Source organism: Gavialis gangeticus, unplaced genomic scaffold (genome assembly GCF_001723915.1).
Source record: "Gavialis gangeticus isolate Ggan-Ray unplaced genomic scaffold, GavGan_comp1, whole genome shotgun sequence".
Lineage (NCBI taxonomy): Eukaryota > Metazoa > Chordata > Crocodylia > Gavialidae > Gavialis > Gavialis gangeticus.
Genome location: NW_017728994.1, coordinates 11,351,197 through 11,362,307, shown reverse-complemented (window position 1 = coordinate 11,362,307; position 11,111 = coordinate 11,351,197).

The window sequence follows — 11,111 nt, the reverse complement described above, 5'->3', positions numbered from 1 at the left end:
GTTGACCAGCACCTGCATCCAGTGATTGAGGGTTTTGGTGCTGCCAGTGCACATGCTCCCCTTCACCATTGGGTCTCACATGCCCACCACAAGGGATCCAGCCATCTTCTGATGCCCTCTTTCACCAGTGCCTGCACATCTGGTGACAGCAGTCTGCTCCATTCAGGAACATTGATTCCCTGGAATTTCTCCATTTTGTTCTTCAGTTCCCTCACTAGGGTGATCACCTGGCTGAGGAGGGCATCGCCAGTGCTAAGGCTCTCAGTGGCCTCAAGGAAGGGCTTGAAGACCACAAAGATCTGGGAGATGGTACCCCACTCAGCTCTGTTCAGGGGGCCACTGATCCCAATCTCCCCAAGCAAGGCCATCTCATGGATGGCCTTCTGTTGCTCCACCAGCCTCTTAAGCATCAAGTATGTGGAGTTCCACTGAGTCTCCACATCCTGTATGATTCTCTACTGCAAGATGCTCAGCTCTGCCTGTTTCTCCTGCAGCATCATGCCCCCCTTGATAGTGCGGTGGAAGTATCCTGCCACCTTCCTGCATTTAGAAATCAGCTGGCTTGTAGCAGTATTAGTGGCAGCGCCATCACCAGCAGCCCTTTCCCCCTTCAGTGCATCCCTCACTATTAGGTGCAGCCTGTGTGCCACACAGCAGATGCCAACAAAGTTGGCATCATGGACAGCCTTCACCATATTGGCCCCGTTGTTGGTGACCATGAACCCATGGGTGAGTTCGGCCTGCCCAATGAGCCACCCCAGCACCATACCGTTCATGGCCCCCTTGCCGCGTGGGACTCATCCAGCACCTCAGATTGCAGTAGAGCCCACCAACGGCCTGACTGATAGCACCAGTGCCCTGTGAAGAGATGTATGTGTGATTGCCTTTCTGGCTGCTCCAGATGTTGGAGGTGAAGTTCAAGGCTACCTGCGGCCCTGCCTTGTGAAACTCATCCCTCAAATACTCTCTGCATGCCTCATACAGGGAGGGCACCACCATCCTGTTAAAGGTGGTGAATGCGGGCACGTTGTAAAATGGTGCCAGAAGTGCTATGAACTGCCTGAACCCTGGCCACTCAAGTAGGGAGAAAGGCTGGCTATCCAGAGCAAAAATCTCCCCAATGGTCTGGGTGATCTCGCTTGCCTTGGGAACATGCCCTGCTTTCTGTCCACCTTTCTCCCACTGGTCCAGGGTGGCCTGCCTCTGCTTTGGGGGTGGGGGGCTTTGGAACATGCAGGGGACTTCCCTTTCAGCACACTCACACTGGGGCAGCAGCATCGCTGTGGTGGAAAAGTGTCTCACATCCTTGCCACAGCTCATGTGCCTCTGGCAGTGCTGGCAGATGGCATAACTGGGATCATCTGCCAGCTGAAAATGCTCCCAGACTACACTACTGCCCCACTTCTAGATTGAGGCTGAGGATCCTGCCTTATCCAGCTCCTCAGGAGGCTGAGGCCCAACAGCAAGAGGAGCTGCCTCAGCTAAGCCACTTGCCTCCACAACCTCAGCCTTCTCCAAGGTGCTGCTTTCCAGAGGAGACTTGGGTCTAGGGGACATTTGAGAGGTGTAGAGCACAAACTCTGAGTCCCCCTCTGAACCCAGAATTGCTTGAGCCAGGGCAATCAGCACCCCTCGTTCCAGCTCCAGCTCCTCTTTTGGCAGTGGGAGGCTCACACTGAGAGATGACATTGGGGTGGAGGAGACAGTGATTCCACTGCTGGTGCCTACTTCTTAACTGAGGGGAGGTGGTGCAGGGACATCAGGTGCAGACACTGCTCCCACCTTCTTGCTTCCACTGGCAGTACTGATGTTATGGCTGCTTGGGAAGAGAAGCCATCTGCTTTGCGGGGGCGGGGGGGGGCAGACTTACAGCTCTAGCTCTCCCTCTACCTCCTCTCCCTCCCCTACAGGAAACCTGGCACCTGCCTTTCCAGCACACTTCATATTAATCTTTCCTATGCTGCAAAAGATGTGTGTGTGTGTTGTGTGTGTTATTCCTTTTGTGTTGTGTGTTTTATTCCCTCTTTTGCATGTGTGCACTGGATTCTTCTTTGATTGCTTGCTTCAGTGTTAAGAGCTATGTAAAATGTGTGTGCTGTCTTTCTGTCTGTCTTCTTCTCCTATGAATATCTGATTTTTCTTTTTTATATTGTGTGTGTGTGTGCATGTGTGCAATCTGTGTGTCTCCCTGCACAGTGATGGATCACACTGGCAGGGAAAACATAATTTTCTTTTTTCAAAGTTTGCAAAAAAAATAGAGCAAATATAAATTGAAATAAATTAATTGAATAGTATCAAGAGATGCTAAGCTAAGATAAGATAAGTGAAATCCTACCCAGTCATTTCTAACAACAAAAAGGAGCAAGCAAGTTCAACTACTGAGTAAAGTAACCAAGCTGAGATGCTTGAGTCTGCTAGGTTACCTTTTGCATGCAGTTCCTGAGAGGGAACAAGCTAGCAAAAGGCACAGCACACCTTCAAACAGAGGATTTTATGCTGTTTCTAGGTCCCTCCCCCCAGATGCTGTCATTGGAAAGGCAGCCAGAGAAAATCCTTCTTACTGGCCACCTACAGTCTTCCTCCCCCTCCCACTCTCCTTCCCTCTTCTAACTTTTACTTTCAGTGTTTGGAGCATCTGAAGCATCTGAAGCTTTTCCGAAGTGCTTTGGAAGCTCTGAACTGCTTCAGACAGCTTAAATGAGCCCATGCTTCACTCCAGGCATGCTGCTTCAGACGCCAAAGCATCTAAAGTAGCCCCGGATCCAAAGCATGATCTGAAGCCTCACACAGCCCTAATAAACAGCTGATTCTAAGCTATATACCTTCTTAGCTTGATTTGAATGTTATCTGTGCTTTAGCTTCAGGTTTTTAGCTTTCTGAAGCACAGAAACTTTTTCATCTCAGTTTCACGTTAAAACATTAAAATCAGTAAAAGCTTTAAAAGCAGTAAAAGCATTAACATTAAATAACAAAAACATCAAAAGCAGTAAATTTAGTGCCTTCAATCTTCAATGAAAACAAGGAAGTGCCTTTTTTTTGCCTTGCAACATGTGCATATATCCTACTAGTTCTTCTTATGGTTGGTTTCCTGCAAAATATTTTTTAAGTAGAAGAAATCTCTCTTTATGTTGGCTTTTTTAATGAGGAAATTATTATTGAGTTTTTTTAAACTATGTCCTACTCCTCTTGATGGCTGTTAGGCTACTTTATTTCAACCTAGCTACTGGATTTGAGGAGATTTTAAGCTTGATGAGCTAGTTCACAGTTAAGTAATGTCTGGTTCTGGGTCTCTAGACTCATAAGTAGAGAACAGAACATCTGTTCCGATTTGATTTGGGGGAAATTCAGCCTGATTCGATGGCCGAATCTCCAAGCCCAATTGGGAGACCCATTAATCTGTCCAAATCGAATTGGAAACCTCCGAATTGATTCAGAGAGATTCGGAAATTTGGCCATAGACTATACAGGCAGGCACTAGGTAGTACCGGTGGGAGCAGCTCGGAGAGCAGGTGGATGAGCCCCAGTTTGAGCTGTTCCCCCAGCTAACTCCCTACCCTTGCTGGGGCAAGGGAGACAGTGCTGGCAGCCCTGGGAGAGGTCATGAGGGCTGAGGAGAATGATTGGGGAGCTGGGGGAATGATTGGGAGCTAGGGGAATCAAACCAGGAACTCAGGGGAATGATCAGGGGCTGGGAGAATGAACAGGGGCTTCTCCCCAGCTCCTAGTTTGATTCCCCAGCTCCAGGTTTGATTCCCTAGTTCCCAATTTGACTCTTCATCTCCTAATCATTCCCCCCCAGCCCCTGTGGCTTCTCCCTGGGGCTGCCAGCTCAAGCTGTGGATCATCTGGCTGCTCCCACCAGCTGCCCCCCCACCCCACCTGGCAGCCCTGAGAGAAGCCATGAGGAGCTGGGGGAATGATTGTGAGCTGGGGGATCAAACCAGGAGCTGGGGAATCAAACTGGGAGCTTGGAGGGAAGCCCTGATCATTCCCCCCAGCTCCTAGTTTGATTTCCCAGGTCCAAGTTTGATTGTTCCCTGTGCTGCATATTTGTAGCATAGTGGACTCTAATTTTGGTACCAGGAAATCCCAGTATCAAAAAAAAGGACATGCTAAAAAAAGTGGTACAGGGCATGCTCCTGGAGCATACCCTGAAGCAACCAGAAGCTGGGTCCTCCGAAGAGATGCTCTGGCACCCAGCCAGAAAATCTCTATGCCTGCCCCCTTCTCCTGCTGCTCCAGCATGTGCTGGGACAAATAGGAACAAGGCAAGGCTGCACCAGTGTCTCAGACCCCTGCTCTGTCCCTGGTAAGTAGGAACATGGGGGTGGGGGGAATCTGAAGTTGGGGATGATTGTGTGGGGAGGGGACTGTGGGTGGCCATGGAGGGATTGCTTGTGAGGAGTCGGTCCTCCACTCATGGCACACAGCCCTGCCCTCTGCAGCAGCAGTTGCCATTGGAACACTCAGGGCCTACTACTAGTGGTGTGGCACAGCCCTGGCTGCCTGGGACCTGGCACCACCTATGCCACTTCACATGAGCCCGGCTCAGCCTAGGGGCATGCACCTTCAGGCAAGACTGGGCCACTTTAGCTGTCAGCTGGGGCCCCCAGCACTGTGTGCAAGAGCCACACCCCCTTGGGACAGGCTAGGTCCTGCCTCCAAGTGCCTCATGGGCTGTCAGGTTGGACTGGCTCCATGGAGGCAAGACCCAGGCTAGCTGGAGGGTGCATGGCTCTTGCATGCAGTGCCAGGCACCCCGGGTGATGGCCAGAATGGCCCAGTCCTGCTGAAAAGCCCACACCCTTGGGCTGGACTGTGCCATGCCACAGGGGGCCTCTGCCACTAGAAGGCCCTGAGGTCACCAATGGCTGCAGCTACTGCTGCTGCTGGGAGGAGTGGGGAGCTGAGCTGTGCACTGTGTGGAGTTGGGTGGGGGATACCCCTCCCAAGGAACCCACCCACCAACAAGCTCCACACCCCCAAACCATCCCCACACCTCACACCCACATAACTAGCCACAGACCCCACCCACAAACACCCACCCACAAATCCCACACCCATCCCCCCCACACCCCTTCTCACCCAACCCCATATCCCTCCTACAAATCTCACACCCTGCATGTCCAGCCACTAAACAGGATGGGATGGGACCTGCTTGTAGAAGCCATGGCTGCAGGAGCAACTGCCACATTGTAGCCCTGCCCCATGCCCACACTGGTACTGAGACGTGCAGCCCCAGCCTGGGGTGCTCCTGGTCCCAGGAACCACTTGGGTGTGTGATGGGCTATGTGGAGGGGTGGAGGTGGCAGCAGGGGTGGCTGTATGTGAGAGAGAAAGAGATGGAGGTTAGGGTGGGGGTGCACTCCAAGTAGTAGTGGCTGCCACAGCCAGGCTTAGAGCCCTCCTACCGCCCTAAAGCAGCCTGCACAGAGGGAGGCCAACCTTGAAGGGAAGGGGCTTGTTCAGTCTAGTCCCTAAGCCCCAGTCAAGGGCTATCCCAGAAACAGCATGGTGATCGCTGGTGCCTGGGCACAGGCATAGGAAGCAGAACTGCAAGGGCTGTCATTGCTCAGAGCCACAAAGCAGTGGGTGGAACAGCCGCATTTGGACCCATGTCCTGGTGCTGGGATGGAGCTGCTGCTGGGAGGGAACTAGTGGGGGCAAGCAGGGGCTGTGGGTCAGGAGTGAGAGGCACTGTGCTGTTCAGTGCTCCACATCCTGGTGAGCAAAGGGGGCAGGGGCAGCTCTGATTTTTCTATGATAAAAAAAAGAAAAACAAACACCAAAGTGTATTGATACTTAGAATTTGTTTATTATTTATGATAATAGAGGCGCTGGTAGGCTTCCAAATTGCTTTAAAATTGTAAATATATCAATAAACCATTGCCCAACTGATCTCTCTCTATATAATGGTGTTTCAGTTTAATCGTGGAAGAAAACAGATTTTGAAGAACCCCTTTCCCCAACAAATCCCACTCCCACAAATCTCCACCTGCCCTCTTTGCTAATCAGGATGTGGAGATAGCTGTCCCTGCAGCCACAGCTCCTTCCAGCAGGTCCTATCCTACCTGGCAGCTGGACAAACAGGGTGTGAGATGTGGGAGGGATGTGGGATTTGCAGGAAGTTATGTGAGACGTGGGTGTAGGGTTATTGTGGAGTGTGAGATTTGTGGGTGGGGGTTTAGGGGGAGGCAGGGTTTGTGGGGGTGTGTGTAGGGGAGGGATTCAGGGAAGGCCACTACACAGGCATGGCCCTGCCTGAGACCCAGGATCTGCATATAGTGAATGGAGCCAGCCTGGCACTCTGGTGCGCGCCTCCAAACAAGACCAGGATGGCTCCTGCTGCCCCTCAGGGCTCCCGGCACTGCACACAGTGTGCAACATTCACCATGTGCAGCTCCTGGGTCTTAGGTGGCACCATGCCACTGTGGGGCTGCATCTGCATCAGGCCATGAGTGCCCTGATGGCCCAGCCGGCTGCTGCTGCCAGCACCAAGGGCTGTGCACGGTGGGGAGGTGGGAAGAGCAAGTGTGTGGTGCCCCTCCTTAAAGCCCCCACAAATCCCACAGTCCCTGTACCCCCACATCCCTGCTTAGAGAGGAAAGAGCCTGGGATCCAGCCCTGCTGCCAGCCTTGCCCTGCTTCTATTTCCTCCAGTACACAGGCAGTGTGTTGGAGCAGCAGGGACACATAGTAGGCTCTAGAGCAGTAGGTGCTAGAGCATCTCCTTGGACTAGGACCCAGCCTCTGGTTGCTTCCAGAAATGCTCCAGGAGCACACCCTACGCCAGTTTTTTCCAGGGTGCTTTCTTTTGATATCAGGATTTCCTTCTATCAAATTTAGAGTTCACGCTGCACATTTTTTCATTCATGGTATGCCTTGTACGACATCTCAAAACTGCAGCAGGTATGTGCTCACTCATCTAGACAGTCTATGTTTTTCTGTTTAAATACATCAGGGATGCATCTCAGTGCAAATATGCAAGATGTTCACAGGAGTTCTAAAACCACATTATCTCTTTATTTGTGAAGTATTCAAGGGTTACAGAACTCTAGGTGAAATATTGGAAATATATACTGTCCTCCATTTTCCTTCCCTTGTCCTTGCTAGTCCATGCTACACCTCTGTCCGGGTCCTTAGATGTAGTCTATATGTGAAGCATGTATGTCCCATCTCCTTTCTTCCTCCTGTACTCTCTTCCACTTAATGTATAGTCCACTTAATGTATAGTCAGAGTCAGTTGATCATCTCTGAGCAGTATTTGTCTTTTTCGAGCTCTAGTCTTTCTTTGTCAGGTGACACCTTCCCATCCCAAAATGGTTTTATGTTCCCCCTTGAATGACTGTTTAGTTATAACCCATCTGAGATGCAAGCTGTGAAAATTAGTTCCTTTTGGCTGTAACCAGCTCATTATTCTAGGGTGTTTCCATTGGAATAGAAAATCATCCAGATTATTTTTAACTGTTTGCTCTCTGCTGGGTGTTCCTGCTCAAGATGCACATTACAATGCCAAATAAAAGCAAGGCACACTCCTACAAGCAAGTGGTCTTAATAAAACATGAAATTGATATAGTCATGGTACAAATCCTTCACAGTTTCCATTCAGGATGATCAATTTGTATGTGTAACGGTTCACAGGAATTCTGCAATCATTGCACCAAAAGTTGTTCTATTCAAAGCAGTCTTATTGGGGTTCTTGAGCTGTTTGGTTGTGTGCATTTTTTGTAACAACTGATCTTACTAAATGAGATCAGTATCATTTGTGAGACTAATAAAACTGAGGGCTTCCTTAAGCAAACCTACAGTACAGCTATTCTAACATATAAAGGAATCTGAACGATCTCTTCAAGTTTTAAATGTGATGGCTATTAGTGGAACACTTCAAATAATTTTTTGTTGTTTCCTGTAACGATCCATGCTGCTAAACCTGTATGCCTTTCCCCCCTTCAGTCTAAAAGTTGAAAAGTGGGAAATGCTTGTATCTTAATCTGTCTTCACAGAATGATTTTTCAAAGTTCTGCAGCCTCTCTTACAGTTTAATTGGGAGCATCAATGCCCTATAAAAAGATATTTTGCTCAGCCTATTGGTTTGAAAGTTCACAAGTTCAAGAAGTATTTCTCACCATAAGTATTCTGTGAAATATATTGTAATTAAAAAGAAAAAAACCCAAACCTAAGTTCCACATGTGGTGAGAAATTCTTCTTAGCTTGTACACTTTTTAATTCCTTTTCTGATCAAAACCTGGGGAGTTTTTATCTTAAAATCCGTTTGAAGAATAATTAAAGCAATTCAATGATGAAACAATTGAATAGGTGCAAAAGGACCTATTTGTGGCCTAATATGAGGTCCAAACATCCCTCATACTGTTGGTCAAACTTTGGTAAGCATTGTATATTTATAGAAGATAATTTTGCATGGCTAGATCCCAGTTATAACTCAGGTTCCAAATATGAACTTAATTTCAGAGGGGACATTTTATGTTAAAAAAAAAAGTTAAAATTGCAAAATTGTCTGTATCTCTAATGAGCCAAATGGAAAAGTTTGGAAATATGGGTCCAGAACAGAATGTGGCAGCTTGGTTCTATCTCTAAATGTAGACCTTATATTTAATACGTAACTATTGGTTTTATTCAAGGCGTTAAAGGAAGTGGTAGTGTATATATACATATCATTTAACAGATATCCATTTATTTAAAAAACCATCTACAGTTATGTCTTCATAAAAGAACTGCTCTCCAACAGACTGTCAGCACCTAGCTGTAGATATTTCAACTCAGATTTCTAAGTGCTACACCTCATTTCTCTCTGCCATGTAACAGTTAGGAGCTAATTGCTTTATATATATTTTTAAAGACAAAAATGAGATTTTAAAATGAATAATCAAAGTGCAAAAATAGTTAGCTAACAACTGGCATTAATGAAAACATATGGTATTGACTGGAGAAGTGTTTGTGAATGCAGTGTTTCTCAGCAAGGGAAATAAAAGGTTGCATAATGTGCAGGGCTTTTTTTGTTACTTTTCACCACAGAACTGTGGAGTGTATACATACTAGAAATTACACTGGCTATTTTAAATGTAAATTCTAGCAGGAGCACAGATCCATAGAGGTCAACATGAGAGCTATCCATGACCTACTCAGAGGTATTAAATGTGTACAACAGAAAAAATTCTCATTTTTAACAAAATAATAAGCAATCTCTTACTTCTATAGTTTTTTCTGGGGAAATAATGGTATGTTATATTGCCTTCATTTCCTGCGTTCTGTAATGACCTTGTGGTACTGATATGCTAAAGTATTCAAATGAGACTTTATGTTTCAAAACCTACTAGCAAAGATTTATAACTGTCAGTGAACTAAAATAGAAATACTTTTGGAATGGTGATGTAAATTAAACTATCTTTACCAACCTGGTAGCCAAGCTTGTGCTGGATTTTGGGAGAAAAAATAAGGTCATGGCATGTTAACACAAATATGCTGTGGACTGTTCTTCTCATGAAGTTGGGGGCCTGACTTCAATACAACACATAGGTATTATGTAAAGACTGTAATTGCAGAACAGAGAAAACCTTGCAGAACCTTAACCTACATGATTTATATCACATGTGGATACTACAAAACCTTATTTGTTTAACGTAATATCTAAATTCTTGGTTAAGTAAAATGATCGATATCTCAAGATATCTCAAGATATCCTGATTTTGGTTTCATGAGATTGGGGAGGAAGAAAGGCTCAGAGTCAGATAGTATGATTAAAAAAAAATATGGGACTAGGCCTCCCTCTGTGTCCCCCATATCCTTTTGAAATTAAATTTGGGGAACTTTATTCCCCCTTGAGAATCACTTTAATATTGGAAGTCACCTCACATAGCCTACAGGTTTGTCTCAATCATTACAGAAATAGGAATAATTTTGAAACTATCTGGATTGGGTTTACGTTTGTACTCAGGACACTGCCAACTTTCTAATTTTTTCCCCCCCTCTGAACATGCTGTCTATCCTTCCCTCCTTTCCATTCCAAAAGAAAAAAATAGTTTGAAGGTATTCAGAAAGCAAGGATTTTCATGCTGTGCACCATAAGAGGTACATTTTTTCCCTAATACATTTGAAGTGTTCTTCAAGAATACAGTGGTACTAATTTTTGGTGAATAGTGGTATTAGATAAGCACCAATACCTGATTGAAAGGTATTGTTTGAATGTAGTATCACTTGACCTTTCAAGTGCGGTTGGAACTTCCATTAATCAACTACTTTACTGAGAATATGCCTCACAAACAGGACAGAAAGTGAAAGATCTTTGCTTTATAGAAAAAGCTAACCCTTCCTAAAGTCCTTTTAAATTGTCTGCCACCCTTTATGTGGGATTTTCATTTGATCTTTGGTAACCAAACATTTGTGCCTACTAACATGAAAGTTTTTTTAAAGATTCAGATTTCTCCATCCTATATGGAGGTTAAACAACTACAGATATTAGACATTTCAAGTATATTTCATAAGACACCCAATGTATAGAGGAGACTACCTGGAGACAAAATGAAACCAAACACTTCTTTAAGTAAATTTGGGGGATAGATAAAAGTGAGATGGAGATCTTAATCATAGAATCATAAAATCATAGAATCAATGAGTCGGAAGGGACCTAAACAGATCATCTAGTCCCACCCCCTGCCATGGGCAGGAAGGAGCACTGGGGGTGGGAGGGGTCATAAGACCCCAGCCAGGTGCCTATCCAGTCTCCTTTTGAAGATCTCCAGGGAAGGTGAGAGCACCACCTCTCTGGGAAGCCTATTCCAGGCTCCGGCCACCCCTTACCGTGAAGTAGTTTTTCCCAATATCTAACCTAAACCTATCCTCCCTCAGCTTGTGGCCATTGTTCCTGGTGACTCCAAAGAGGGCCCTGGTGAACAGACTTTCCCCGAGTCCCTGCTGGTGGCCCCTGATAAAGTTGTAGGCAGCCACAAGATCCCCCCTCAGTCTCCTCTTGCGGAGACTGAAGAGATTCAGGTCCCTCAGCCTCTCCTCATAGGGCTGGCCACAGAGGCCCTCAACCATATGAGTGGCCCTCCTCTGGACCCTCTGAAGGTTCTCCATGTCCTTCTTGAAGTGCG